The sequence below is a fragment of the Alligator mississippiensis genome, chromosome 8 (genome assembly GCF_030867095.1).
Source record: "Alligator mississippiensis isolate rAllMis1 chromosome 8, rAllMis1, whole genome shotgun sequence".
NCBI classification, from domain to species: Eukaryota; Metazoa; Chordata; order Crocodylia; family Alligatoridae; genus Alligator; species Alligator mississippiensis.
In genome coordinates, this window is record NC_081831.1 from 16,720,001 (window position 1) to 16,746,411 (window position 26,411).

General features: G+C 69.1%; 28 non-coding genes across 28 annotated transcripts; all 28 read left to right on the forward strand.

Moving 5' to 3' along the window:
* The first annotated feature begins 184 nt into the window (after positions 1–184).
* LOC132252366 (U6 spliceosomal RNA) lies at positions 185–291 on the forward strand. Its single transcript, XR_009464260.1, has one exon. It is a non-coding gene; the product is annotated as a U6 spliceosomal RNA (small nuclear RNA).
* Positions 292–1,129: 838 nt separating this feature from the next.
* LOC132252377 (U6 spliceosomal RNA) lies at positions 1,130–1,236 on the forward strand. The gene has a single exon (XR_009464271.1). It is a non-coding gene; the product is annotated as a U6 spliceosomal RNA (small nuclear RNA).
* An 864-nt stretch (positions 1,237–2,100) lies between these two features.
* LOC132252279 (U6 spliceosomal RNA) lies at positions 2,101–2,207 on the forward strand. Its single transcript, XR_009464174.1, has one exon. It is a non-coding gene; the product is annotated as a U6 spliceosomal RNA (small nuclear RNA).
* An 838-nt stretch (positions 2,208–3,045) lies between these two features.
* Positions 3,046–3,152, forward strand: LOC132252379 (U6 spliceosomal RNA). Its single transcript, XR_009464273.1, has one exon. It is a non-coding gene; the product is annotated as a U6 spliceosomal RNA (small nuclear RNA).
* Positions 3,153–4,016: 864 nt separating this feature from the next.
* On the forward strand, positions 4,017–4,123 carry LOC132252280 (U6 spliceosomal RNA). Its single transcript, XR_009464175.1, has one exon. It is a non-coding gene; the product is annotated as a U6 spliceosomal RNA (small nuclear RNA).
* An 838-nt stretch (positions 4,124–4,961) lies between these two features.
* On the forward strand, positions 4,962–5,068 carry LOC132252380 (U6 spliceosomal RNA). Its single transcript, XR_009464274.1, has one exon. It is a non-coding gene; the product is annotated as a U6 spliceosomal RNA (small nuclear RNA).
* Positions 5,069–5,932: 864 nt separating this feature from the next.
* On the forward strand, positions 5,933–6,039 carry LOC132252281 (U6 spliceosomal RNA). The gene has a single exon (XR_009464176.1). It is a non-coding gene; the product is annotated as a U6 spliceosomal RNA (small nuclear RNA).
* An 838-nt stretch (positions 6,040–6,877) lies between these two features.
* On the forward strand, positions 6,878–6,984 carry LOC132252381 (U6 spliceosomal RNA). Its single transcript, XR_009464275.1, has one exon. It is a non-coding gene; the product is annotated as a U6 spliceosomal RNA (small nuclear RNA).
* An 838-nt stretch (positions 6,985–7,822) lies between these two features.
* Positions 7,823–7,929, forward strand: LOC132252382 (U6 spliceosomal RNA). Its single transcript, XR_009464276.1, has one exon. It is a non-coding gene; the product is annotated as a U6 spliceosomal RNA (small nuclear RNA).
* An 864-nt stretch (positions 7,930–8,793) lies between these two features.
* On the forward strand, positions 8,794–8,900 carry LOC132252282 (U6 spliceosomal RNA). Its single transcript, XR_009464177.1, has one exon. It is a non-coding gene; the product is annotated as a U6 spliceosomal RNA (small nuclear RNA).
* Positions 8,901–9,738: 838 nt separating this feature from the next.
* On the forward strand, positions 9,739–9,845 carry LOC132252383 (U6 spliceosomal RNA). Its single transcript, XR_009464277.1, has one exon. It is a non-coding gene; the product is annotated as a U6 spliceosomal RNA (small nuclear RNA).
* An 864-nt stretch (positions 9,846–10,709) lies between these two features.
* On the forward strand, positions 10,710–10,816 carry LOC132252283 (U6 spliceosomal RNA). The gene has a single exon (XR_009464178.1). It is a non-coding gene; the product is annotated as a U6 spliceosomal RNA (small nuclear RNA).
* An 838-nt stretch (positions 10,817–11,654) lies between these two features.
* Positions 11,655–11,761, forward strand: LOC132252384 (U6 spliceosomal RNA). Its single transcript, XR_009464278.1, has one exon. It is a non-coding gene; the product is annotated as a U6 spliceosomal RNA (small nuclear RNA).
* Positions 11,762–12,625: 864 nt separating this feature from the next.
* Positions 12,626–12,732, forward strand: LOC132252284 (U6 spliceosomal RNA). Its single transcript, XR_009464179.1, has one exon. It is a non-coding gene; the product is annotated as a U6 spliceosomal RNA (small nuclear RNA).
* Positions 12,733–13,570: 838 nt separating this feature from the next.
* LOC132252385 (U6 spliceosomal RNA) lies at positions 13,571–13,677 on the forward strand. The gene has a single exon (XR_009464279.1). It is a non-coding gene; the product is annotated as a U6 spliceosomal RNA (small nuclear RNA).
* An 864-nt stretch (positions 13,678–14,541) lies between these two features.
* LOC132252285 (U6 spliceosomal RNA) lies at positions 14,542–14,648 on the forward strand. Its single transcript, XR_009464180.1, has one exon. It is a non-coding gene; the product is annotated as a U6 spliceosomal RNA (small nuclear RNA).
* Positions 14,649–15,486: 838 nt separating this feature from the next.
* Positions 15,487–15,593, forward strand: LOC132252386 (U6 spliceosomal RNA). The gene has a single exon (XR_009464280.1). It is a non-coding gene; the product is annotated as a U6 spliceosomal RNA (small nuclear RNA).
* Positions 15,594–16,457: 864 nt separating this feature from the next.
* Positions 16,458–16,564, forward strand: LOC132252286 (U6 spliceosomal RNA). The gene has a single exon (XR_009464181.1). It is a non-coding gene; the product is annotated as a U6 spliceosomal RNA (small nuclear RNA).
* An 838-nt stretch (positions 16,565–17,402) lies between these two features.
* LOC132252387 (U6 spliceosomal RNA) lies at positions 17,403–17,509 on the forward strand. The gene has a single exon (XR_009464281.1). It is a non-coding gene; the product is annotated as a U6 spliceosomal RNA (small nuclear RNA).
* An 864-nt stretch (positions 17,510–18,373) lies between these two features.
* LOC132252319 (U6 spliceosomal RNA) lies at positions 18,374–18,480 on the forward strand. The gene has a single exon (XR_009464214.1). It is a non-coding gene; the product is annotated as a U6 spliceosomal RNA (small nuclear RNA).
* Positions 18,481–19,318: 838 nt separating this feature from the next.
* On the forward strand, positions 19,319–19,425 carry LOC132252388 (U6 spliceosomal RNA). The gene has a single exon (XR_009464282.1). It is a non-coding gene; the product is annotated as a U6 spliceosomal RNA (small nuclear RNA).
* An 865-nt stretch (positions 19,426–20,290) lies between these two features.
* On the forward strand, positions 20,291–20,397 carry LOC132252321 (U6 spliceosomal RNA). Its single transcript, XR_009464216.1, has one exon. It is a non-coding gene; the product is annotated as a U6 spliceosomal RNA (small nuclear RNA).
* An 838-nt stretch (positions 20,398–21,235) lies between these two features.
* Positions 21,236–21,342, forward strand: LOC132252389 (U6 spliceosomal RNA). The gene has a single exon (XR_009464283.1). It is a non-coding gene; the product is annotated as a U6 spliceosomal RNA (small nuclear RNA).
* An 864-nt stretch (positions 21,343–22,206) lies between these two features.
* Positions 22,207–22,313, forward strand: LOC132252288 (U6 spliceosomal RNA). Its single transcript, XR_009464183.1, has one exon. It is a non-coding gene; the product is annotated as a U6 spliceosomal RNA (small nuclear RNA).
* Positions 22,314–23,151: 838 nt separating this feature from the next.
* Positions 23,152–23,258, forward strand: LOC132252390 (U6 spliceosomal RNA). The gene has a single exon (XR_009464284.1). It is a non-coding gene; the product is annotated as a U6 spliceosomal RNA (small nuclear RNA).
* Positions 23,259–24,122: 864 nt separating this feature from the next.
* On the forward strand, positions 24,123–24,229 carry LOC132252322 (U6 spliceosomal RNA). The gene has a single exon (XR_009464217.1). It is a non-coding gene; the product is annotated as a U6 spliceosomal RNA (small nuclear RNA).
* An 838-nt stretch (positions 24,230–25,067) lies between these two features.
* Positions 25,068–25,174, forward strand: LOC132252391 (U6 spliceosomal RNA). The gene has a single exon (XR_009464285.1). It is a non-coding gene; the product is annotated as a U6 spliceosomal RNA (small nuclear RNA).
* An 863-nt stretch (positions 25,175–26,037) lies between these two features.
* On the forward strand, positions 26,038–26,144 carry LOC132252323 (U6 spliceosomal RNA). Its single transcript, XR_009464218.1, has one exon. It is a non-coding gene; the product is annotated as a U6 spliceosomal RNA (small nuclear RNA).
* Positions 26,145–26,411: the final 267 nt, after the last annotated feature.

Below are 26,411 nucleotides of genomic sequence, written 5' to 3' on the forward strand. Positions count from 1 at the left end.
GTCTCGCCATCCCACAGCCCGGGTTGCCCTGCGAGGGGTGGCGGGGACCAAGGGCGCAAGGGGCAGTCCTGCGGCAACCAGTCGGCGCCTACCACCGGTCCTGCCGACCGGGCCTTGGTCGCCCTGACCTCAAAGGCCCGAGGTCTGCCCACCTATTTCTAGCTGCCAACCCTGCCCACCCTTTGTGCTTGCTTCGGCAGCACATATACTAAAATTGGAACGATACAGAGAAGATTAGCATGGCCCCTGCGCAAGGATGACACGCAAATTCGTGAAGCGTTCCATATTTTCGTGGCCCCCGGGACCTCCCTGCGGCTGCTGCCGCCCCCACCACCGCCCTTTTCCTTCCTGCGGGCCCCAGGCAGCACCGCCGCATCCGGGGCGCCGGGGGACCTGCCAGACGGGGACGGTCCGCTCGCCGTGCACTCGGCCACCCGCCCGATCCGACAGGGTCTGTCGCCAAGGCCGAGAGGCCCTGCCAGGAGAGCGCTCGCTTTCCCGTGCCGTGCCCCCACGGAGCGACAGAGGGGTGCAAGGGCCTTTGGCGGGGTCCCCGGTGCCCCCTGCCACGACTCGGAGGCACCACGCGCCCGACTGGGGCCCAAAACCGGGAGCCAAAGGGCTCCCAGGCTAAGCCCCGGCCTTCCTTCGGGCCCTTCCCCCCACCAGCCTTCGATGGCGGGGGTGGGTTGTGGGGCTGCTTTGGCTCCAGGTGCCCTACTTGGCCGCCCAGGCCCTTCCTCCTCATGTGCAGGGCCACCGATATGGCAGGAGGCCCTGCCAAGGTCCCTCAGCGCGCCTCCTGTCCCGCTCCCGCCCTGAGGCCCCGGGCCCTGGCCGCAGGGGGCTTTCAGGTCAGGCACGGCTGCTCCCAGCATGCTCCGCTGTATTTGCATGTGCACACCGCCTCCCACCTTGGCCCAGTTCGGGCCGCTTGACGGGAAGGTCTCGCCATCCCACAGCCCGGGTTGCCCTGCGAGGGGTGGCGGGGACCAAGGGCGCAAGGGGCAGTCCTGCGGCAACCAGTCGGCGCCTACCACCGGTCCTGCCGACCGGGCCTTGGTCGCCCTGACCTCAAAGGCCCGAGGTCTGCCCACCTATTTCTAGCTGCCAACCCTGCCCACCCTTTGTGCTTGCTTCGGCAGCACATATACTAAAATTGGAACGATACAGAGAAGATTAGCATGGCCCCTGCGCAAGGATGACACGCAAATTCGTGAAGCGTTCCATATTTTCGTGGCCCCCGGGACCTCCCTGCGGCTGCTGCCGCCCCCACCACCGCCCTTTTCCTTCCTGCGGGCCCCAGGCAGCACCGCCGCATCCGGGGCGCCGGGGGACCTGCCAGACGGGGACGGTCCGCTCGCCGTGCACTCGGCCACCCGCCCGATCCGACAGGGTCTGCCGCCAAGGCCGAGAGGCCCTGCCAAGAGAGGGCTCGCTTTTCCGTGCCGCGCCCCCACGGAGCGACGGAGGGGTGCAAGGGCCTTTGGCGGGGTCCCTGGTGCCCCCCGCCACGGCTCGGAGGCAGCACGCGCCTGCCCTGACGGCCGACAGGGGCCCAAGACCAGGAGCCAAAGGGCTCCCAGGCCAAGCCTCGGCCTTCCTTCGGCCCCCTCCCCCCACCAGTCTGCGCTGGCGGGGGTGGGTTGGGGGGGCTGCTTTGGCTCCAGGTGCCCTACTTGGCCGCCCAGGCCCTTCCTCCTCATGTGCAGGGCCACCGGTATGGCGGGAGGCCCTGCCAAGGTCCCTCAGCGCACCTCCTGTCCCTGTCCCGCTCCCGCCCCGGGCCTTGGGGCCCCGGCACCTGGCCGCAGGGGGCTTCCAGGCCAGGCACGGCTGCTCCCAGCATGCTCCGGTGTATTTGCATGTGCACACCGCCTCCCACCTTGGCCCAGTTCAGGCCGCTTGACGGGAAGGTCCTGCCATCCCACAGCCCGGGTTGCCCTGCGAGGGGTGGTGGGGACCAAGGGCGCAAGGGGCAGTCCTGCGGCAACCAGTCGGCGCCTGCCACCGGTCCTGCCGACCGGGCCTTGGTCGCCCTGACCTCAAAGGCCCGAGGCCTGCCCACCTATTTCTAGCTGCCAACCCTGCCCACCCTTTGTGCTTGCTTCGGCAGTACATATACTAAAATTGGAACGATACAGAGAAGATTAGCATGGCCCCTGCGCAAGGATGACACGCAAATTCGTGAAGCGTTCCATATTTTCGTGGCCCCCGGGACCTCCCTGCGGCTGCTGCCGCCCCCACCACTGCCCTTTTCCTTCCTGCGGGCCCCAGACAGCACCGCCGCATCCGGGGCGCCGGGGGACCTGCCAGACGGGGACGGTCCGCTCGCCGTGCACTCGGCCACCCGCCCGATCCGACAGGGTCTGTCGCCAAGGCCGAGAGGCCCTGCCAGGAGAGCGCTCGCTTTCCCGTGCCGTGCCCCCACGGAGCGACAGAGGGGTGCAAGGGCCTTTGGCGGGGTCCCCGGTGCCCCCTGCCACGACTCGGAGGCACCACGCGCCCGACTGGGGCCCAAAACCGGGAGCCAAAGGGCTCCCAGGCTAAGCCCCGGCCTTCCTTCGGGCCCTTCCCCCCACCAGCCTTCGATGGCGGGGGTGGGTTGTGGGGCTGCTTTGGCTCCAGGTGCCCTACTTGGCCGCCCAGGCCCTTCCTCCTCATGTGCAGGGCCACCGATATGGCAGGAGGCCCTGCCAAGGTCCCTCAGCGCGCCTCCTGTCCCGCTCCCGCCCTGAGGCCCCGGGCCCTGGCCGCAGGGGGCTTTCAGGTCAGGCACGGCTGCTCCCAGCATGCTCCGCTGTATTTGCATGTGCACACCGCCTCCCACCTTGGCCCAGTTCGGGCCGCTTGACGGGAAGGTCTCGCCATCCCACAGCCCGGGTTGCCCTGCGAGGGGTGGCGGGGACCAAGGGCGCAAGGGGCAGTCCTGCGGCAACCAGTCGGCGCCTACCACCGGTCCTGCCGACCGGGCCTTGGTCGCCCTGACCTCAAAGGCCCGAGGTCTGCCCACCTATTTCTAGCTGCCAACCTTGCCCACCCTTTGTGCTTGCTTCGGCAGCACATATACTAAAATTGGAACGATACAGAGAAGATTAGCATGGCCCCTGCGCAAGGATGACACGCAAATTCGTGAAGCGTTCCATATTTTCGTGGCCCCCGGGACCTCCCTGCGGCTGCTGCCGCCCCCACCACCGCCCTTTTCCTTCCTGCGGGCCCCAGGCAGCACCGCCGCATCCGGGGCGCCGGGGGACCTGCCAGACGGGGACGGTCCGCTCGCCGTGCACTCGGCCACCCGCCCGATCCGACAGGGTCTGCCGCCAAGGCCGAGAGGCCCTGCCAAGAGAGGGCTCGCTTTTCCGTGCCGCGCCCCCACGGAGCGACGGAGGGGTGCAAGGGCCTTTGGCGGGGTCCCTGGTGCCCCCCGCCACGGCTCGGAGGCAGCACGCGCCTGCCCTGACGGCCGACAGGGGCCCAAGACCAGGAGCCAAAGGGCCCCCAGGCCAAGCCTCGGCCTTCCTTCGGCCCCCTCCCCCCACCAGTCTGCGCTGGCGGGGGTGGGTTGGGGGGGCTGCTTTGGCTCCAGGTGCCCTACTTGGCCGCCCAGGCCCTTCCTCCTCATGTGCAGGGCCACCGGTATGGCGGGAGGCCCTGCCAAGGTCCCTCAGCGCACCTCCTGTCCCTGTCCCGCTCCCGCCCTGGGCCTTGGGGCCCCGGCACCTGGCCGCAGGGGGCTTCCAGGCCAGGCACGGCTGCTCCCAGCATGCTCCGGTGTATTTGCATGTGCACACCGCCTCCCACCTTGGCCCAGTTCAGGCCGCTTGACGGGAAGGTCCTGCCATCCCACAGCCCGGGTTGCCCTGCGAGGGGTGGTGGGGACCAAGGGCGCAAGGGGCAGTCCTGCGGCAACCAGTCGGCGCCTGCCACCGGTCCTGCCGACCGGGCCTTGGTCGCCCTGACCTCAAAGGCCCGAGGCCTGCCCACCTATTTCTAGCTGCCAACCCTGCCCACCCTTTGTGCTTGCTTCGGCAGTACATATACTAAAATTGGAACGATACAGAGAAGATTAGCATGGCCCCTGCGCAAGGATGACACGCAAATTCGTGAAGCGTTCCATATTTTCGTGGCCCCCGGGACCTCCCTGCGGCTGCTGCCGCCCCCACCACCGCCCTTTTCCTTCCTGCGGGCCCCAGACAGCACCGCCGCATCCGGGGCGCCGGGGGACCTGCCAGACGGGGACGGTCCGCTCGCCGTGCACTCGGCCACCCGCCCGATCCGACAGGGTCTGTCGCCAAGGCCGAGAGGCCCTGCCAGGAGAGCGCTCGCTTTCCCGTGCCGTGCCCCCACGGAGCGACAGAGGGGTGCAAGGGCCTTTGGCGGGGTCCCCGGTGCCCCCTGCCACGACTCGGAGGCACCACGCGCCCGACTGGGGCCCAAAACCGGGAGCCAAAGGGCTCCCAGGCTAAGCCCCGGCCTTCCTTCGGGCCCTTCCCCCCACCAGCCTTCGATGGCGGGGGTGGGTTGTGGGGCTGCTTTGGCTCCAGGTGCCCTACTTGGCCGCCCAGGCCCTTCCTCCTCATGTGCAGGGCCACCGATATGGCAGGAGGCCCTGCCAAGGTCCCTCAGCGCGCCTCCTGTCCCGCTCCCGCCCTGAGGCCCCGGGCCCTGGCCGCAGGGGGCTTTCAGGTCAGGCACGGCTGCTCCCAGCATGCTCCGCTGTATTTGCATGTGCACACCGCCTCCCACCTTGGCCCAGTTCGGGCCGCTTGACGGGAAGGTCTCGCCATCCCACAGCCCGGGTTGCCCTGCGAGGGGTGGCGGGGACCAAGGGCGCAAGGGGCAGTCCTGCGGCAACCAGTCGGCGCCTACCACCGGTCCTGCCGACCGGGCCTTGGTCGCCCTGACCTCAAAGGCCCGAGGTCTGCCCACCTATTTCTAGCTGCCAACCCTGCCCACCCTTTGTGCTTGCTTCGGCAGCACATATACTAAAATTGGAACGATACAGAGAAGATTAGCATGGCCCCTGCGCAAGGATGACACGCAAATTCGTGAAGCGTTCCATATTTTCGTGGCCCCCGGGACCTCCCTGCGGCTGCTGCCGCCCCCACCACCGCCCTTTTCCTTCCTGCGGGCCCCAGGCAGCACCGCCGCATCCGGGGCGCCGGGGGACCTGCCAGACGGGGACGGTCCGCTCGCCGTGCACTCGGCCACCCGCCCGATCCGACAGGGTCTGCCGCCAAGGCCGAGAGGCCCTGCCAAGAGAGGGCTCGCTTTTCCGTGCCGCGCCCCCACGGAGCGACGGAGGGGTGCAAGGGCCTTTGGCGGGGTCCCTGGTGCCCCCCGCCACGGCTCGGAGGCAGCACGCGCCTGCCCTGACGGCCGACAGGGGCCCAAGACCAGGAGCCAAAGGGCCCCCAGGCCAAGCCTCGGCCTTCCTTCGGCCCCCTCCCCCCACCAGTCTGCGCTGGCGGGGGTGGGTTGGGGGGGCTGCTTTGGCTCCAGGTGCCCTACTTGGCCGCCCAGGCCCTTCCTCCTCATGTGCAGGGCCACCGGTATGGCGGGAGGCCCTGCCAAGGTCCCTCAGCGCACCTCCTGTCCCTGTCCCGCTCCCGCCCTGGGCCTTGGGGCCCCGGCACCTGGCCGCAGGGGGCTTCCAGGCCAGGCACGGCTGCTCCCAGCATGCTCCGGTGTATTTGCATGTGCACACCGCCTCCCACCTTGGCCCAGTTCAGGCCGCTTGACGGGAAGGTCCTGCCATCCCACAGCCCGGGTTGCCCTGCGAGGGGTGGTGGGGACCAAGGGCGCAAGGGGCAGTCCTGCGGCAACCAGTCGGCGCCTGCCACCGGTCCTGCCGACCGGGCCTTGGTCGCCCTGACCTCAAAGGCCCGAGGCCTGCCCACCTATTTCTAGCTGCCAACCCTGCCCACCCTTTGTGCTTGCTTCGGCAGTACATATACTAAAATTGGAACGATACAGAGAAGATTAGCATGGCCCCTGCGCAAGGATGACACGCAAATTCGTGAAGCGTTCCATATTTTCGTGGCCCCCGGGACCTCCCTGCGGCTGCTGCCGCCCCCACCACCGCCCTTTTCCTTCCTGCGGGCCCCAGACAGCACCGCCGCATCCGGGGCGCCGGGGGACCTGCCAGACGGGGACGGTCCGCTCGCCGTGCACTCGGCCACCCGCCCGATCCGACAGGGTCTGTCGCCAAGGCCGAGAGGCCCTGCCAGGAGAGGGCTCGCTTTCCCGTGCCGTGCCCCCACGGAGCGACAGAGGGGTGCAAGGGCCTTTGGCGGGGTCCCCGGTGCCCCCTGCCACGACTCGGAGGCACCACGCGCCCGACTGGGGCCCAAAACCGGGAGCCAAAGGGCTCCCAGGCTAAGCCCCGGCCTTCCTTCGGGCCCTTCCCCCCACCAGCCTTCGATGGCGGGGGTGGGTTGTGGGGCTGCTTTGGCTCCAGGTGCCCTACTTGGCCGCCCAGGCCCTTCCTCCTCATGTGCAGGGCCACCGATATGGCAGGAGGCCCTGCCAAGGTCCCTCAGCGCGCCTCCTGTCCCGCTCCCGCCCTGAGGCCCCGGGCCCTGGCCGCAGGGGGCTTTCAGGTCAGGCACGGCTGCTCCCAGCATGCTCCGCTGTATTTGCATGTGCACACCGCCTCCCACCTTGGCCCAGTTCGGGCCGCTTGACGGGAAGGTCTCGCCATCCCACAGCCCGGGTTGCCCTGCGAGGGGTGGCGGGGACCAAGGGCGCAAGGGGCAGTCCTGCGGCAACCAGTCGGCGCCTACCACCGGTCCTGCCGACCGGGCCTTGGTCGCCCTGACCTCAAAGGCCCGAGGTCTGCCCACCTATTTCTAGCTGCCAACCCTGCCCACCCTTTGTGCTTGCTTCGGCAGCACATATACTAAAATTGGAACGATACAGAGAAGATTAGCATGGCCCCTGCGCAAGGATGACACGCAAATTCGTGAAGCGTTCCATATTTTCGTGGCCCCCGGGACCTCCCTGCGGCTGCTGCCGCCCCCACCACCGCCCTTTTCCTTCCTGCGGGCCCCAGGCAGCACCGCCGCATCCGGGGCGCCGGGGGACCTGCCAGACGGGGACGGTCCGCTCGCCGTGCACTCGGCCACCCGCCCGATCCGACAGGGTCTGTCGCCAAGGCCGAGAGGCCCTGCCAGGAGAGCGCTCGCTTTCCCGTGCCGTGCCCCCACGGAGCGACAGAGGGGTGCAAGGGCCTTTGGCGGGGTCCCCGGTGCCCCCTGCCACGACTCGGAGGCACCACGCGCCCGACTGGGGCCCAAAACCGGGAGCCAAAGGGCTCCCAGGCTAAGCCCCGGCCTTCCTTCGGGCCCTTCCCCCCACCAGCCTTCGATGGCGGGGGTGGGTTGTGGGGCTGCTTTGGCTCCAGGTGCCCTACTTGGCCGCCCAGGCCCTTCCTCCTCATGTGCAGGGCCACCGATATGGCAGGAGGCCCTGCCAAGGTCCCTCAGCGCGCCTCCTGTCCCGCTCCCGCCCTGAGGCCCCGGGCCCTGGCCGCAGGGGGCTTTCAGGTCAGGCACGGCTGCTCCCAGCATGCTCCGCTGTATTTGCATGTGCACACCGCCTCCCACCTTGGCCCAGTTCGGGCCGCTTGACGGGAAGGTCTCGCCATCCCACAGCCCGGGTTGCCCTGCGAGGGGTGGCGGGGACCAAGGGCGCAAGGGGCAGTCCTGCGGCAACCAGTCGGCGCCTACCACCGGTCCTGCCGACCGGGCCTTGGTCGCCCTGACCTCAAAGGCCCGAGGTCTGCCCACCTATTTCTAGCTGCCAACCCTGCCCACCCTTTGTGCTTGCTTCGGCAGCACATATACTAAAATTGGAACGATACAGAGAAGATTAGCATGGCCCCTGCGCAAGGATGACACGCAAATTCGTGAAGCGTTCCATATTTTCGTGGCCCCCGGGACCTCCCTGCGGCTGCTGCCGCCCCCACCACCGCCCTTTTCCTTCCTGCGGGCCCCAGGCAGCACCGCCGCATCCGGGGCGCCGGGGGACCTGCCAGACGGGGACGGTCCGCTCGCCGTGCACTCGGCCACCCGCCCGATCCGACAGGGTCTGCCGCCAAGGCCGAGAGGCCCTGCCAAGAGAGGGCTCGCTTTTCCGTGCCGCGCCCCCACGGAGCGACGGAGGGGTGCAAGGGCCTTTGGCGGGGTCCCTGGTGCCCCCCGCCACGGCTCGGAGGCAGCACGCGCCTGCCCTGACGGCCGACAGGGGCCCAAGACCAGGAGCCAAAGGGCCCCCAGGCCAAGCCTCGGCCTTCCTTCGGCCCCCTCCCCCCACCAGTCTGCGCTGGCGGGGGTGGGTTGGGGGGGCTGCTTTGGCTCCAGGTGCCCTACTTGGCCGCCCAGGCCCTTCCTCCTCATGTGCAGGGCCACCGGTATGGCGGGAGGCCCTGCCAAGGTCCCTCAGCGCACCTCCTGTCCCTGTCCCGCTCCCGCCCCGGGCCTTGGGGCCCCGGCACCTGGCCGCAGGGGGCTTCCAGGCCAGGCACGGCTGCTCCCAGCATGCTCCGGTGTATTTGCATGTGCACACCGCCTCCCACCTTGGCCCAGTTCAGGCCGCTTGACGGGAAGGTCCTGCCATCCCACAGCCCGGGTTGCCCTGCGAGGGGTGGTGGGGACCAAGGGCGCAAGGGGCAGTCCTGCGGCAACCAGTCGGCGCCTGCCACCGGTCCTGCCGACCGGGCCTTGGTCGCCCTGACCTCAAAGGCCCGAGGCCTGCCCACCTATTTCTAGCTGCCAACCCTGCCCACCCTTTGTGCTTGCTTCGGCAGTACATATACTAAAATTGGAACGATACAGAGAAGATTAGCATGGCCCCTGCGCAAGGATGACACGCAAATTCGTGAAGCGTTCCATATTTTCGTGGCCCCCGGGACCTCCCTGCGGCTGCTGCCGCCCCCACCACTGCCCTTTTCCTTCCTGCGGGCCCCAGACAGCACCGCCGCATCCGGGGCGCCGGGGGACCTGCCAGACGGGGACGGTCCGCTCGCCGTGCACTCGGCCACCCGCCCGATCCGACAGGGTCTGTCGCCAAGGCCGAGAGGCCCTGCCAGGAGAGCGCTCGCTTTCCCGTGCCGTGCCCCCACGGAGCGACAGAGGGGTGCAAGGGCCTTTGGCGGGGTCCCCGGTGCCCCCTGCCACGACTCGGAGGCACCACGCGCCCGACTGGGGCCCAAAACCGGGAGCCAAAGGGCTCCCAGGCTAAGCCCCGGCCTTCCTTCGGGCCCTTCCCCCCACCAGCCTTCGATGGCGGGGGTGGGTTGTGGGGCTGCTTTGGCTCCAGGTGCCCTACTTGGCCGCCCAGGCCCTTCCTCCTCATGTGCAGGGCCACCGATATGGCAGGAGGCCCTGCCAAGGTCCCTCAGCGCGCCTCCTGTCCCGCTCCCGCCCTGAGGCCCCGGGCCCTGGCCGCAGGGGGCTTTCAGGTCAGGCACGGCTGCTCCCAGCATGCTCCGCTGTATTTGCATGTGCACACCGCCTCCCACCTTGGCCCAGTTCGGGCCGCTTGACGGGAAGGTCTCGCCATCCCACAGCCCGGGTTGCCCTGCGAGGGGTGGCGGGGACCAAGGGCGCAAGGGGCAGTCCTGCGGCAACCAGTCGGCGCCTACCACCGGTCCTGCCGACCGGGCCTTGGTCGCCCTGACCTCAAAGGCCCGAGGTCTGCCCACCTATTTCTAGCTGCCAACCTTGCCCACCCTTTGTGCTTGCTTCGGCAGCACATATACTAAAATTGGAACGATACAGAGAAGATTAGCATGGCCCCTGCGCAAGGATGACACGCAAATTCGTGAAGCGTTCCATATTTTCGTGGCCCCCGGGACCTCCCTGCGGCTGCTGCCGCCCCCACCACCGCCCTTTTCCTTCCTGCGGGCCCCAGGCAGCACCGCCGCATCCGGGGCGCCGGGGGACCTGCCAGACGGGGACGGTCCGCTCGCCGTGCACTCGGCCACCCGCCCGATCCGACAGGGTCTGCCGCCAAGGCCGAGAGGCCCTGCCAAGAGAGGGCTCGCTTTTCCGTGCCGCGCCCCCACGGAGCGACGGAGGGGTGCAAGGGCCTTTGGCGGGGTCCCTGGTGCCCCCCGCCACGGCTCGGAGGCAGCACGCGCCTGCCCTGACGGCCGACAGGGGCCCAAGACCAGGAGCCAAAGGGCCCCCAGGCCAAGCCTCGGCCTTCCTTCGGCCCCCTCCCCCCACCAGTCTGCGCTGGCGGGGGTGGGTTGGGGGGGCTGCTTTGGCTCCAGGTGCCCTACTTGGCCGCCCAGGCCCTTCCTCCTCATGTGCAGGGCCACCGGTATGGCGGGAGGCCCTGCCAAGGTCCCTCAGCGCACCTCCTGTCCCTGTCCCGCTCCCGCCCTGGGCCTTGGGGCCCCGGCACCTGGCCGCAGGGGGCTTCCAGGCCAGGCACGGCTGCTCCCAGCATGCTCCGGTGTATTTGCATGTGCACACCGCCTCCCACCTTGGCCCAGTTCAGGCCGCTTGACGGGAAGGTCCTGCCATCCCACAGCCCGGGTTGCCCTGCGAGGGGTGGTGGGGACCAAGGGCGCAAGGGGCAGTCCTGCGGCAACCAGTCGGCGCCTGCCACCGGTCCTGCCGACCGGGCCTTGGTCGCCCTGACCTCAAAGGCCCGAGGCCTGCCCACCTATTTCTAGCTGCCAACCCTGCCCACCCTTTGTGCTTGCTTCGGCAGTACATATACTAAAATTGGAACGATACAGAGAAGATTAGCATGGCCCCTGCGCAAGGATGACACGCAAATTCGTGAAGCGTTCCATATTTTCGTGGCCCCCGGGACCTCCCTGCGGCTGCTGCCGCCCCCACCACCGCCCTTTTCCTTCCTGCGGGCCCCAGACAGCACCGCCGCATCCGGGGCGCCGGGGGACCTGCCAGACGGGGACGGTCCGCTCGCCGTGCACTCGGCCACCCGCCCGATCCGACAGGGTCTGTCGCCAAGGCCGAGAGGCCCTGCCAGGAGAGCGCTCGCTTTCCCGTGCCGTGCCCCCACGGAGCGACAGAGGGGTGCAAGGGCCTTTGGCGGGGTCCCCGGTGCCCCCTGCCACGACTCGGAGGCACCACGCGCCCGACTGGGGCCCAAAACCGGGAGCCAAAGGGCTCCCAGGCTAAGCCCCGGCCTTCCTTCGGGCCCTTCCCCCCACCAGCCTTCGATGGCGGGGGTGGGTTGTGGGGCTGCTTTGGCTCCAGGTGCCCTACTTGGCCGCCCAGGCCCTTCCTCCTCATGTGCAGGGCCACCGATATGGCAGGAGGCCCTGCCAAGGTCCCTCAGCGCGCCTCCTGTCCCGCTCCCGCCCTGAGGCCCCGGGCCCTGGCCGCAGGGGGCTTTCAGGTCAGGCACGGCTGCTCCCAGCATGCTCCGCTGTATTTGCATGTGCACACCGCCTCCCACCTTGGCCCAGTTCGGGCCGCTTGACGGGAAGGTCTCGCCATCCCACAGCCCGGGTTGCCCTGCGAGGGGTGGCGGGGACCAAGGGCGCAAGGGGCAGTCCTGCGGCAACCAGTCGGCGCCTACCACCGGTCCTGCCGACCGGGCCTTGGTCGCCCTGACCTCAAAGGCCCGAGGTCTGCCCACCTATTTCTAGCTGCCAACCCTGCCCACCCTTTGTGCTTGCTTCGGCAGCACATATACTAAAATTGGAACGATACAGAGAAGATTAGCATGGCCCCTGCGCAAGGATGACACGCAAATTCGTGAAGCGTTCCATATTTTCGTGGCCCCCGGGACCTCCCTGCGGCTGCTGCCGCCCCCACCACCGCCCTTTTCCTTCCTGCGGGCCCCAGGCAGCACCGCCGCATCCGGGGCGCCGGGGGACCTGCCAGACGGGGACGGTCCGCTCGCCGTGCACTCGGCCACCCGCCCGATCCGACAGGGTCTGCCGCCAAGGCCGAGAGGCCCTGCCAAGAGAGGGCTCGCTTTTCCGTGCCGCGCCCCCACGGAGCGACGGAGGGGTGCAAGGGCCTTTGGCGGGGTCCCTGGTGCCCCCCGCCACGGCTCGGAGGCAGCACGCGCCTGCCCTGACGGCCGACAGGGGCCCAAGACCAGGAGCCAAAGGGCCCCCAGGCCAAGCCTCGGCCTTCCTTCGGCCCCCTCCCCCCACCAGTCTGCGCTGGCGGGGGTGGGTTGGGGGGGCTGCTTTGGCTCCAGGTGCCCTACTTGGCCGCCCAGGCCCTTCCTCCTCATGTGCAGGGCCACCGGTATGGCGGGAGGCCCTGCCAAGGTCCCTCAGCGCACCTCCTGTCCCTGTCCCGCTCCCGCCCCGGGCCTTGGGGCCCCGGCACCTGGCCGCAGGGGGCTTCCAGGCCAGGCACGGCTGCTCCCAGCATGCTCCGGTGTATTTGCATGTGCACACCGCCTCCCACCTTGGCCCAGTTCAGGCCGCTTGACGGGAAGGTCCTGCCATCCCACAGCCCGGGTTGCCCTGCGAGGGGTGGTGGGGACCAAGGGCGCAAGGGGCAGTCCTGCGGCAACCAGTCGGCGCCTGCCACCGGTCCTGCCGACCGGGCCTTGGTCGCCCTGACCTCAAAGGCCCGAGGCCTGCCCACCTATTTCTAGCTGCCAACCCTGCCCACCCTTTGTGCTTGCTTCGGCAGTACATATACTAAAATTGGAACGATACAGAGAAGATTAGCATGGCCCCTGCGCAAGGATGACACGCAAATTCGTGAAGCGTTCCATATTTTCGTGGCCCCCGGGACCTCCCTGCGGCTGCTGCCGCCCCCACCACTGCCCTTTTCCTTCCTGCGGGCCCCAGACAGCACCGCCGCATCCGGGGCGCCGGGGGACCTGCCAGACGGGGACGGTCCGCTCGCCGTGCACTCGGCCACCCGCCCGATCCGACAGGGTCTGTCGCCAAGGCCGAGAGGCCCTGCCAGGAGAGCGCTCGCTTTCCCGTGCCGTGCCCCCACGGAGCGACAGAGGGGTGCAAGGGCCTTTGGCGGGGTCCCCGGTGCCCCCTGCCACGACTCGGAGGCACCACGCGCCCGACTGGGGCCCAAAACCGGGAGCCAAAGGGCTCCCAGGCTAAGCCCCGGCCTTCCTTCGGGCCCTTCCCCCCACCAGCCTTCGATGGCGGGGGTGGGTTGTGGGGCTGCTTTGGCTCCAGGTGCCCTACTTGGCCGCCCAGGCCCTTCCTCCTCATGTGCAGGGCCACCGATATGGCAGGAGGCCCTGCCAAGGTCCCTCAGCGCGCCTCCTGTCCCGCTCCCGCCCTGAGGCCCCGGGCCCTGGCCGCAGGGGGCTTTCAGGTCAGGCACGGCTGCTCCCAGCATGCTCCGCTGTATTTGCATGTGCACACCGCCTCCCACCTTGGCCCAGTTCGGGCCGCTTGACGGGAAGGTCTCGCCATCCCACAGCCCGGGTTGCCCTGCGAGGGGTGGCGGGGACCAAGGGCGCAAGGGGCAGTCCTGCGGCAACCAGTCGGCGCCTACCACCGGTCCTGCCGACCGGGCCTTGGTCGCCCTGACCTCAAAGGCCCGAGGTCTGCCCACCTATTTCTAGCTGCCAACCTTGCCCACCCTTTGTGCTTGCTTCGGCAGCACATATACTAAAATTGGAACGATACAGAGAAGATTAGCATGGCCCCTGCGCAAGGATGACACGCAAATTCGTGAAGCGTTCCATATTTTCGTGGCCCCCGGGACCTCCCTGCGGCTGCTGCCGCCCCCACCACCGCCCTTTTCCTTCCTGCGGGCCCCAGGCAGCACCGCCGCATCCGGGGCGCCGGGGGACCTGCCAGACGGGGACGGTCCGCTCGCCGTGCACTCGGCCACCCGCCCGATCCGACAGGGTCTGCCGCCAAGGCCGAGAGGCCCTGCCAAGAGAGGGCTCGCTTTTCCGTGCCGCGCCCCCACGGAGCGACGGAGGGGTGCAAGGGCCTTTGGCGGGGTCCCTGGTGCCCCCCGCCACGGCTCGGAGGCAGCACGCGCCTGCCCTGACGGCCGACAGGGGCCCAAGACCAGGAGCCAAAGGGCCCCCAGGCCAAGCCTCGGCCTTCCTTCGGCCCCCTCCCCCCACCAGTCTGCGCTGGCGGGGGTGGGTTGGGGGGGCTGCTTTGGCTCCAGGTGCCCTACTTGGCCGCCCAGGCCCTTCCTCCTCATGTGCAGGGCCACCGGTATGGCGGGAGGCCCTGCCAAGGTCCCTCAGCGCACCTCCTGTCCCTGTCCCGCTCCCGCCCCGGGCCTTGGGGCCCCGGCACCTGGCCGCAGGGGGCTTCCAGGCCAGGCACGGCTGCTCCCAGCATGCTCCGGTGTATTTGCATGTGCACACCGCCTCCCACCTTGGCCCAGTTCAGGCCGCTTGACGGGAAGGTCCTGCCATCCCACAGCCCGGGTTGCCCTGCGAGGGGTGGTGGGGACCAAGGGCGCAAGGGGCAGTCCTGCGGCAACCAGTCGGCGCCTGCCACCGGTCCTGCCGACCGGGCCTTGGTCGCCCTGACCTCAAAGGCCCGAGGCCTGCCCACCTATTTCTAGCTGCCAACCCTGCCCACCCTTTGTGCTTGCTTCGGCAGTACATATACTAAAATTGGAACGATACAGAGAAGATTAGCATGGCCCCTGCGCAAGGATGACACGCAAATTCGTGAAGCGTTCCATATTTTCGTGGCCCCCGGGACCTCCCTGCGGCTGCTGCCGCCCCCACCACTGCCCTTTTCCTTCCTGCGGGCCCCAGACAGCACCGCCGCATCCGGGGCGCCGGGGGACCTGCCAGACGGGGACGGTCCGCTCGCCGTGCACTCGGCCACCCGCCCGATCCGACAGGGTCTGTCGCCAAGGCCGAGAGGCCCTGCCAGGAGAGCGCTCGCTTTCCCGTGCCGTGCCCCCACGGAGCGACAGAGGGGTGCAAGGGCCTTTGGCGGGGTCCCCGGTGCCCCCTGCCACGACTCGGAGGCACCACGCGCCCGACTGGGGCCCAAAACCGGGAGCCAAAGGGCTCCCAGGCTAAGCCCCGGCCTTCCTTCGGGCCCTTCCCCCCACCAGCCTTCGATGGCGGGGGTGGGTTGTGGGGCTGCTTTGGCTCCAGGTGCCCTACTTGGCCGCCCAGGCCCTTCCTCCTCATGTGCAGGGCCACCGATATGGCAGGAGGCCCTGCCAAGGTCCCTCAGCGCGCCTCCTGTCCCGCTCCCGCCCTGAGGCCCCGGGCCCTGGCCGCAGGGGGCTTTCAGGTCAGGCACGGCTGCTCCCAGCATGCTCCGCTGTATTTGCATGTGCACACCGCCTCCCACCTTGGCCCAGTTCGGGCCGCTTGACGGGAAGGTCTCGCCATCCCACAGCCCGGGTTGCCCTGCGAGGGGTGGCGGGGACCAAGGGCGCAAGGGGCAGTCCTGCGGCAACCAGTCGGCGCCTACCACCGGTCCTGCCGACCGGGCCTTGGTCGCCCTGACCTCAAAGGCCCGAGGTCTGCCCACCTATTTCTAGCTGCCAACCTTGCCCACCCTTTGTGCTTGCTTCGGCAGCACATATACTAAAATTGGAACGATACAGAGAAGATTAGCATGGCCCCTGCGCAAGGATGACACGCAAATTCGTGAAGCGTTCCATATTTTCGTGGCCCCCGGGACCTCCCTGCGGCTGCTGCCGCCCCCACCACCGCCCTTTTCCTTCCTGCGGGCCCCAGGCAGCACCGCCGCATCCGGGGCGCCGGGGGACCTGCCAGACGGGGACGGTCCGCTCGCCGTGCACTCGGCCACCCGCCCGATCCGACAGGGTCTGCCGCCAAGGCCGAGAGGCCCTGCCAAGAGAGGGCTCGCTTTTCCGTGCCGCGCCCCCACGGAGCGACGGAGGGGTGCAAGGGCCTTTGGCGGGGTCCCTGGTGCCCCCCGCCACGGCTCGGAGGCAGCACGCGCCTGCCCTGACGGCCGACAGGGGCCCAAGACCAGGAGCCAAAGGGCCCCCAGGCCAAGCCTCGGCCTTCCTTCGGCCCCCTCCCCCCACCAGTCTGCGCTGGCGGGGGTGGGTTGGGGGGGCTGCTTTGGCTCCAGGTGCCCTACTTGGCCGCCCAGGCCCTTCCTCCTCATGTGCAGGGCCACCGGTATGGCGGGAGGCCCTGCCAAGGTCCCTCAGCGCACCTCCTGTCCCTGTCCCGCTCCCGCCCTGGGCCTTGGGGCCCCGGCACCTGGCCGCAGGGGGCTTCCAGGCCAGGCACGGCTGCTCCCAGCATGCTCCGGTGTATTTGCATGTGCACACCGCCTCCCACCTTGGCCCAGTTCAGGCCGCTTGACGGGAAGGTCCTGCCATCCCACAGCCCGGGTTGCCCTGCGAGGGGTGGTGGGGACCAAGGGCGCAAGGGGCAGTCCTGCGGCAACCAGTCGGCGCCTGCCACCGGTCCTGCCGACCGGGCCTTGGTCGCCCTGACCTCAAAGGCCCGAGGCCTGCCCACCTATTTCTAGCTGCCAACCCTGCCCACCCTTTGTGCTTGCTTCGGCAGTACATATACTAAAATTGGAACGATACAGAGAAGATTAGCATGGCCCCTGCGCAAGGATGACACGCAAATTCGTGAAGCGTTCCATATTTTCGTGGCCCCCGGGACCTCCCTGCGGCTGCTGCCGCCCCCACCACCGCCCTTTTCCTTCCTGCGGGCCCCAGACAGCACCGCCGCATCCGGGGCGCCGGGGGACCTGCCAGACGGGGACGGTCCGCTCGCCGTGCACTCGGCCACCCGCCCGATCCGACAGGGTCTGTCGCCAAGGCCGAGAGGCCCTGCCAGGAGAGGGCTCGCTTTCCCGTGCCGTGCCCCCACGGAGCGACAGAGGGGTGCAAGGGCCTTTGGCGGGGTCCCCGGTGCCCCCTGCCACGACTCGGAGGCACCACGCGCCCGACTGGGGCCCAAAACCGGGAGCCAAAGGGCTCCCAGGCTAAGCCCCGGCCTTCCTTCGGGCCCTTCCCCCCACCAGCCTTCGATGGCGGGGGTGGGTTGTGGGGCTGCTTTGGCTCCAGGTGCCCTACTTGGCCGCCCAGGCCCTTCCTCCTCATGTGCAGGGCCACCGATATGGCAGGAGGCCCTGCCAAGGTCCCTCAGCGCGCCTCCTGTCCCGCTCCCGCCCTGAGGCCCCGGGCCCTGGCCGCAGGGGGCTTTCAGGTCAGGCACGGCTGCTCCCAGCATGCTCCGCTGTATTTGCATGTGCACACCGCCTCCCACCTTGGCCCAGTTCGGGCCGCTTGACGGGAAGGTCTCGCCATCCCACAGCCCGGGTTGCCCTGCGAGGGGTGGCGGGGACCAAGGGCGCAAGGGGCAGTCCTGCGGCAACCAGTCGGCGCCTACCACCGGTCCTGCCGACCGGGCCTTGGTCGCCCTGACCTCAAAGGCCCGAGGTCTGCCCACCTATTTCTAGCTGCCAACCCTGCCCACCCTTTGTGCTTGCTTCGGCAGCACATATACTAAAATTGGAACGATACAGAGAAGATTAGCATGGCCCCTGCGCAAGGATGACACGCAAATTCGTGAAGCGTTCCATATTTTCGTGGCCCCCGGGACCTCCCTGCGGCTGCTGCCGCCCCCACCACCGCCCTTTTCCTTCCTGCGGGCCCCAGGCAGCACCGCCGCATCCGGGGCGCCGGGGGACCTGCCAGACGGGGACGGTCCGCTCGCCGTGCACTCGGCCACCCGCCCGATCCGACAGGGTCTGCCGCCAAGGCCGAGAGGCCCTGCCAAGAGAGGGCTCGCTTTTCCGTGCCGCGCCCCCACGGAGCGACGGAGGGGTGCAAGGGCCTTTGGCGGGGTCCCTGGTGCCCCCCGCCACGGCTCGGAGGCAGCACGCGCCTGCCCTGACGGCCGACAGGGGCCCAAGACCAGGAGCCAAAGGGCCCCCAGGCCAAGCCTCGGCCTTCCTTCGGCCCCCTCCCCCCACCAGTCTGCGCTGGCGGGGGTGGGTTGGGGGGGCTGCTTTGGCTCCAGGTGCCCTACTTGGCCGCCCAGGCCCTTCCTCCTCATGTGCAGGGCCACCGGTATGGCGGGAGGCCCTGCCAAGGTCCCTCAGCGCACCTCCTGTCCCTGTCCCGCTCCCGCCCTGGGCCTTGGGGCCCCGGCACCTGGCCGCAGGGGGCTTCCAGGCCAGGCACGGCTGCTCCCAGCATGCTCCGGTGTATTTGCATGTGCACACCGCCTCCCACCTTGGCCCAGTTCAGGCCGCTTGACGGGAAGGTCCTGCCATCCCACAGCCCGGGTTGCCCTGCGAGGGGTGGTGGGGACCAAGGGCGCAAGGGGCAGTCCTGCGGCAACCAGTCGGCGCCTGCCACCGGTCCTGCCGACCGGGCCTTGGTCGCCCTGACCTCAAAGGCCCGAGGCCTGCCCACCTATTTCTAGCTGCCAACCCTGCCCACCCTTTGTGCTTGCTTCGGCAGTACATACACTAAAATTGGAACGATACAGAGAAGATTAGCATGGCCCCTGCGCAAGGATGACACGCAAATTCGTGAAGCGTTCCATATTTTCGTGGCCCCCGGGACCTCCCTGCGGCTGCTGCCGCCCCCACCACCGCCCTTTTCCTTCCTGCGGGCCCCAGACAGCACCGCCGCATCCGGGGCGCCGGGGGACCTGCCAGACGGGGACGGTCCGCTCGCCGTGCACTCGGCCACCCGCCCGATCCGACAGGGTCTGTCGCCAAGGCCGAGAGGCCCTGCCAGGAGAGCGCTCGCTTTCCCGTGCCGTGCCCCCACGGAGCGACAGAGGGGTGCAAGGGCCTTTGGCGGGGTCCCCGGTGCCCCCTGCCACGACTCGGAGGCACCACGCGCCCGACTGGGGCCCAAAACCGGGAGCCAAAGGGCTCCCAGGCTAAGCCCCGGCCTTCCTTCGGGCCCTTCCCCCCACCAGCCTTCGATGGCGGGGGTGGGTTGTGGGGCTGCTTTGGCTCCAGGTGCCCTACTTGGCCGCCCAGGCCCTTCCTCCTCATGTGCAGGGCCACCGATATGGCAGGAGGCCCTGCCAAGGTCCCTCAGCGCCCCTCCTGTCCCGCTCCCGCCCTGAGGCCCCGGGCCCTGGCCGCAGGGGGCTTTCAGGTCAGGCACGGCTGCTCCCAGCATGCTCCGCTGTATTTGCATGTGCACACCGCCTCCCACCTTGGCCCAGTTCGGGCCGCTTGACGGGAAGGTCTCGCCATCCCACAGCCCGGGTTGCCCTGCGAGGGGTGGCGGGGACCAAGGGCGCAAGGGGCAGTCCTGCGGCAACCAGTCGGCGCCTACCACCGGTCCTGCCGACCGGGCCTTGGTCGCCCTGACCTCAAAGGCCCGAGGTCTGCCCACCTATTTCTAGCTGCCAACCCTGCCCACCCTTTGTGCTTGCTTCGGCAGCACATATACTAAAATTGGAACGATACAGAGAAGATTAGCATGGCCCCTGCGCAAGGATGACACGCAAATTCGTGAAGCGTTCCATATTTTCGTGGCCCCCGGGACCTCCCTGCGGCTGCTGCCGCCCCCACCACCGCCCTTTTCCTTCCTGCGGGCCCCAGGCAGCACCGCCGCATCCGGGGCGCCGGGGGACCTGCCAGACGGGGACGGTCCGCTCGCCGTGCACTCGGCCACCCGCCCGATCCGACAGGGTCTGCCGCCAAGGCCGAGAGGCCCTGCCAAGAGAGGGCTCGCTTTTCCGTGCCGCGCCCCCACGGAGCGACGGAGGGGTGCAAGGGCCTTTGGCGGGGTCCCTGGTGCCCCCCGCCACGGCTCGGAGGCAGCACGCGCCTGCCCTGACGGCCGACAGGGGCCCAAGACCAGGAGCCAAAGGGCCCCCAGGCCAAGCCTCGGCCTTCCTTCGGCCCCCTCCCCCCACCAGTCTGCGCTGGCGGGGGTGGGTTGGGGGGGGCTGCTTTGGCTCCAGGTGCCCTACTTGGCCGCCCAGGCCCTTCCTCCTCATGTGCAGGGCCACCGGTATGGCGGGAGGCCCTGCCAAGGTCCCTCAGCGCACCTCCTGTCCCTGTCCCGCTCCCGCCCTGGGCCTTGGGGCCCCGGCACCTGGCCGCAGGGGGCTTCCAGGCCAGGCACGGCTGCTCCCAGCATGCTCCGGTGTATTTGCATGTGCACACCGCCTCCCACCTTGGCCCAGTTCAGGCCGCTTGACGGGAAGGTCCTGCCATCCCACAGCCCGGGTTGCCCTGCGAGGGGTGGTGGGGACCAAGGGCGCAAGGGGCAGTCCTGCGGCAACCAGTCGGCGCCTGCCACCGGTCCTGCCGACCGGGCCTTGGTCGCCCTGACCTCAAAGGCCCGAGGCCTGCCCACCTATTTCTAGCTGCCAACCCTGCCCACCCTTTGTGCTTGCTTCGGCAGTACATACACTAAAATTGGAACGATACAGAGAAGATTAGCATGGCCCCTGCGCAAGGATGACACGCAAATTCGTGAAGCGTTCCATATTTTCGTGGCCCCCGGGACCTCCCTGCGGCTGCTGCCGCCCCCACCACCGCCCTTTTCCTTCCTGCGGGCCCCAGACAGCACCGCCGCATCCGGGGCGCCGGGGGACCTGCCAGACGGGGACGGTCCGCTCGCCGTGCACTCGGCCACCCGCCCGATCCGACAGGGTCTGTCGCCAAGGCCGAGAGGCCCTGCCAGGAGAGCGCTCGCTTTCCCGTGCCGTGCCCCCACGGAGCGACAGAGGGGTGCAAGGGCCTTTGGCGGGGTCCCCGGTGCCCCCTGCCACGACTCGGAGGCACCACGCGCCCGACTGGGGCCCAAAACCGGGAGCCAAAGGGCTCCCAGGCTAAGCCCCGGCCTTCCTTCGGGCCCTTCCCCCCACCAGCCTTCGATGGCGGGGGTGGGTTGTGGGGCTGCTTTGGCTCCAGGTGCCCTACTTGGCCGCCCAGGCCCTTCCTCCTCATGTGCAGGGCCACCGATATGGCAGGAGGCCCTGCCAAGGTCCCTCAGCGCGCCTCCTGTCCCGCTCCCGCCCTGAGGCCCCGGGCCCTGGCCGCAGGGGGCTTTCAGGTCAGGCACGGCTGCTCCCAGCATGCTCCGCTGTATTTGCATGTGCACACCGCCTCCCACCTTGGCCCAGTTCGGGCCGCTTGACGGGAAGGTCTCGCCATCCCACAGCCCGGGTTGCCCTGCGAGGGGTGGCGGGGACCAAGGGCGCAAGGGGCAGTCCTGCGGCAACCAGTCGGCGCCTACCACCGGTCCTGCCGACCGGGCCTTGGTCGCCCTGACCTCAAAGGCCCGAGGTCTGCCCACCTATTTCTAGCTGCTAACCCTGCCCACCCTTTGTGCTTGCTTCGGCAGCACATATACTAAAATTGGAACGATACAGAGAAGATTAGCATGGCCCCTGCGCAAGGATGACACGCAAATTCGTGAAGCGTTCCATATTTTCGTGGCCCCCGGGACCTCCCTGCGGCTGCTGCCGCCCCCACCACCGCCCTTTTCCTTCCTGCGGGCCCCAGGCAGCACCGCCGCATCCGGGGCGCCGGGGGACCTGCCAGACGGGGACGGTCCGCTCGCCGTGCACTCGGCCACCCGCCCGATCCGACAGGGTCTGCCGCCAAGGCCGAGAGGCCCTGCCAAGAGAGGGCTCGCTTTTCCGTGCCGCGCCCCCACGGAGCGACGGAGGGGTGCAAGGGCCTTTGGCGGGGTCCCTGGTGCCCCCCGCCACGGCTCGGAGGCAGCACGCGCCTGCCCTGACGGCCGACAGGGGCCCAAGACCAGGAGCCAAAGGGCCCCCAGGCCAAGCCTCGGCCTTCCTTCGGCCCCCTCCCCCCACCAGTCTGCGCTGGCGGGGGTGGGTTGGGGGGGCTGCTTTGGCTCCAGGTGCCCTACTTGGCCGCCCAGGCCCTTCCTCCTCATGTGCAGGGCCACCGGTATGGCGGGAGGCCCTGCCAAGGTCCCTCAGCGCACCTCCTGTCCCTGTCCCGCTCCCGCCCTGGGCCTTGGGGCCCCGGCACCTGGCCGCAGGGGGCTTCCAGGCCAGGCACGGCTGCTCCCAGCATGCTCCGGTGTATTTGCATGTGCACACCGCCTCCCACCTTGGCCCAGTTCAGGCCGCTTGACGGGAAGGTCCTGCCATCCCACAGCCCGGGTTGCCCTGCGAGGGGTGGTGGGGACCAAGGGCGCAAGGGGCAGTCCTGCGGCAACCAGTCGGCGCCTGCCACCGGTCCTGCCGACCGGGCCTTGGTCGCCCTGACCTCAAAGGCCCGAGGCCTGCCCACCTATTTCTAGCTGCCAACCCTGCCCACCCTTTGTGCTTGCTTCGGCAGTACATATACTAAAATTGGAACGATACAGAGAAGATTAGCATGGCCCCTGCGCAAGGATGACACGCAAATTCGTGAAGCGTTCCATATTTTCGTGGCCCCCGGGACCTCCCTGCGGCTGCTGCCGCCCCCACCACTGCCCTTTTCCTTCCTGCGGGCCCCAGACAGCACCGCCGCATCCGGGGCGCCGGGGGACCTGCCAGACGGGGACGGTCCGCTCGCCGTGCACTCGGCCACCCGCCCGATCCGACAGGGTCTGTCGCCAAGGCCGAGAGGCCCTGCCAGGAGAGCGCTCGCTTTCCCGTGCCGTGCCCCCACGGAGCGACAGAGGGGTGCAAGGGCCTTTGGCGGGGTCCCCGGTGCCCCCTGCCACGACTCGGAGGCACCACGCGCCCGACTGGGGCCCAAAACCGGGAGCCAAAGGGCTCCCAGGCTAAGCCCCGGCCTTCCTTCGGGCCCTTCCCCCCACCAGCCTTCGATGGCGGGGGTGGGTTGTGGGGCTGCTTTGGCTCCAGGTGCCCTACTTGGCCGCCCAGGCCCTTCCTCCTCATGTGCAGGGCCACCGATATGGCAGGAGGCCCTGCCAAGGTCCCTCAGCGCGCCTCCTGTCCCGCTCCCGCCCTGAGGCCCCGGGCCCTGGCCGCAGGGGGCTTTCAGGTCAGGCACGGCTGCTCCCAGCATGCTCCGCTGTATTTGCATGTGCACACCGCCTCCCACCTTGGCCCAGTTCGGGCCGCTTGACGGGAAGGTCTCGCCATCCCACAGCCCGGGTTGCCCTGCGAGGGGTGGCGGGGACCAAGGGCGCAAGGGGCAGTCCTGCGGCAACCAGTCGGCGCCTACCACCGGTCCTGCCGACCGGGCCTTGGTCGCCCTGACCTCAAAGGCCCGAGGTCTGCCCACCTATTTCTAGCTGCCAACCTTGCCCACCCTTTGTGCTTGCTTCGGCAGCACATATACTAAAATTGGAACGATACAGAGAAGATTAGCATGGCCCCTGCGCAAGGATGACACGCAAATTCGTGAAGCGTTCCATATTTTCGTGGCCCCCGGGACCTCCCTGCGGCTGCTGCCGCCCCCACCACCGCCCTTTTCCTTCCTGCGGGCCCCAGGCAGCACCGCCGCATCCGGGGCGCCGGGGGACCTGCCAGACGGGGACGGTCCGCTCGCCGTGCACTCGGCCACCCGCCCGATCCGACAGGGTCTGCCGCCAAGGCCGAGAGGCCCTGCCAAGAGAGGGCTCGCTTTTCCGTGCCGCGCCCCCACGGAGCGACGGAGGGGTGCAAGGGCCTTTGGCGGGGTCCCTGGTGCCCCCCGCCACGGCTCGGAGGCAGCACGCGCCTGCCCTGACGGCCGACAGGGGCCCAAGACCAGGAGCCAAAGGGCCCCCAGGCCAAGCCTCGGCCTTCCTTCGGCCCCCTCCCCCCACCAGTCTGCGCTGGCGGGGGTGGGTTGGGGGGGCTGCTTTGGCTCCAGGTGCCCTACTTGGCCGCCCAGGCCCTTCCTCCTCATGTGCAGGGCCACCGGTATGGCGGGAGGCCCTGCCAAGGTCCCTCAGCGCACCTCCTGTCCCTGTCCCGCTCCCGCCCTGGGCCTTGGGGCCCCGGCACCTGGCCGCAGGGGGCTTCCAGGCCAGGCACGGCTGCTCCCAGCATGCTCCGGTGTATTTGCATGTGCACACCGCCTCCCACCTTGGCCCAGTTCAGGCCGCTTGACGGGAAGGTCCTGCCATCCCACAGCCCGGGTTGCCCTGCGAGGGGTGGTGGGGACCAAGGGCGCAAGGGGCAGTCCTGCGGCAACCAGTCGGCGCCTGCCACCGGTCCTGCCGACCGGGCCTTGGTCGCCCTGACCTCAAAGGCCCGAGGCCTGCCCACCTATTTCTAGCTGCCAACCCTGCCCACCCTTTGTGCTTGCTTCGGCAGTACATACACTAAAATTGGAACGATACAGAGAAGATTAGCATGGCCCCTGCGCAAGGATGACACGCAAATTCGTGAAGCGTTCCATATTTTCGTGGCCCCCGGGACCTCCCTGCGGCTGCTGCCGCCCCCACCACCGCCCTTTTCCTTCCTGCGGGCCCCAGACAGCACCGCCGCATCCGGGGCGCCGGGGGACCTGCCAGACGGGGACGGTCCGCTCGCCGTGCACTCGGCCACCCGCCCGATCCGACAGGGTCTGTCGCCAAGGCCGAGAGGCCCTGCCAGGAGAGCGCTCGCTTTCCCGTGCCGTGCCCCCACGGAGCGACAGAGGGGTGCAAGGGCCTTTGGCGGGGTCCCCGGTGCCCCCTGCCACGACTCGGAGGCACCACGCGCCCGACTGGGGCCCAAAACCGGGAGCCAAAGGGCTCCCAGGCTAAGCCCCGGCCTTCCTTCGGGCCCTTCCCCCCACCAGCCTTCGATGGCGGGGGTGGGTTGTGGGGCTGCTTTGGCTCCAGGTGCCCTACTTGGCCGCCCAGGCCCTTCCTCCTCATGTGCAGGGCCACCGATATGGCAGGAGGCCCTGCCAAGGTCCCTCAGCGCCCCTCCTGTCCCGCTCCCGCCCTGAGGCCCCGGGCCCTGGCCGCAGGGGGCTTTCAGGTCAGGCACGGCTGCTCCCAGCATGCTCCGCTGTATTTGCATGTGCACACCGCCTCCCACCTTGGCCCAGTTCGGGCCGCTTGACGGGAAGGTCTCGCCATCCCACAGCCCGGGTTGCCCTGCGAGGGGTGGCGGGGACCAAGGGCGCAAGGGGCAGTCCTGCGGCAACCAGTCGGCGCCTACCACCGGTCCTGCCGACCGGGCCTTGGTCGCCCTGACCTCAAAGGCCCGAGGTCTGCCCACCTATTTCTAGCTGCCAACCCTGCCCACCCTTTGTGCTTGCTTCGGCAGCACATATACTAAAATTGGAACGATACAGAGAAGATTAGCATGGCCCCTGCGCAAGGATGACACGCAAATTCGTGAAGCGTTCCATATTTTCGTGGCCCCCGGGACCTCCCTGCGGCTGCTGCCGCCCCCACCACCGCCCTTTTCCTTCCTGCGGGCCCCAGGCAGCACCGCCGCATCCGGGGCGCCGGGGGACCTGCCAGACGGGGACGGTCCGCTCGCCGTGCACTCGGCCACCCGCCCGATCCGACAGGGTCTGCCGCCAAGGCCGAGAGGCCCTGCCAAGAGAGGGCTCGCTTTTCCGTGCCGCGCCCCCACGGAGCGACGGAGGGGTGCAAGGGCCTTTGGCGGGGTCCCTGGTGCCCCCCGCCACGGCTCGGAGGCAGCACGCGCCTGCCCTGACGGCCGACAGGGGCCCAAGACCAGGAGCCAAAGGGCCCCCAGGCCAAGCCTCGGCCTTCCTTCGGCCCCCTCCCCCCACCAGTCTGCGCTGGCGGGGGTGGGTTGGGGGGCTGCTTTGGCTCCAGGTGCCCTACTTGGCCGCCCAGGCCCTTCCTCCTCATGTGCAGGGCCACCGGTATGGCGGGAGGCCCTGCCAAGGTCCCTCAGCGCACCTCCTGTCCCTGTCCCGCTCCCGCCCTGGGCCTTGGGGCCCCGGCACCTGGCCGCAGGGGGCTTCCAGGCCAGGCACGGCTGCTCCCAGCATGCTCCGGTGTATTTGCATGTGCACACCGCCTCCCACCTTGGCCCAGTTCAGGCCGCTTGACGGGAAGGTCCTGCCATCCCACAGCCCGGGTTGCCCTGCGAGGGGTGGTGGGGACCAAGGGCGCAAGGGGCAGTCCTGCGGCAACCAGTCGGCGCCTGCCACCGGTCCTGCCGACCGGGCCTTGGTCGCCCTGACCTCAAAGGCCCGAGGCCTGCCCACCTATTTCTAGCTGCCAACCCTGCCCACCCTTTGTGCTTGCTTCGGCAGTACATACACTAAAATTGGAACGATACAGAGAAGATTAGCATGGCCCCTGCGCAAGGATGACACGCAAATTCGTGAAGCGTTCCATATTTTCGTGGCCCCCGGGACCTCCCTGCGGCTGCTGCCGCCCCCACCACCGCCCTTTTCCTTCCTGCGGGCCCCAGACAGCACCGCCGCATCCGGGGCGCCGGGGGACCTGCCAGACGGGGACGGTCCGCTCGCCGTGCACTCGGCCACCCGCCCGATCCGACAGGGTCTGTCGCCAAGGCCGAGAGGCCCTGCCAGGAGAGCGCTCGCTTTCCCGTGCCGTGCCCCCACGGAGCGACAGAGGGGTGCAAGGGCCTTTGGCGGGGTCCCCGGT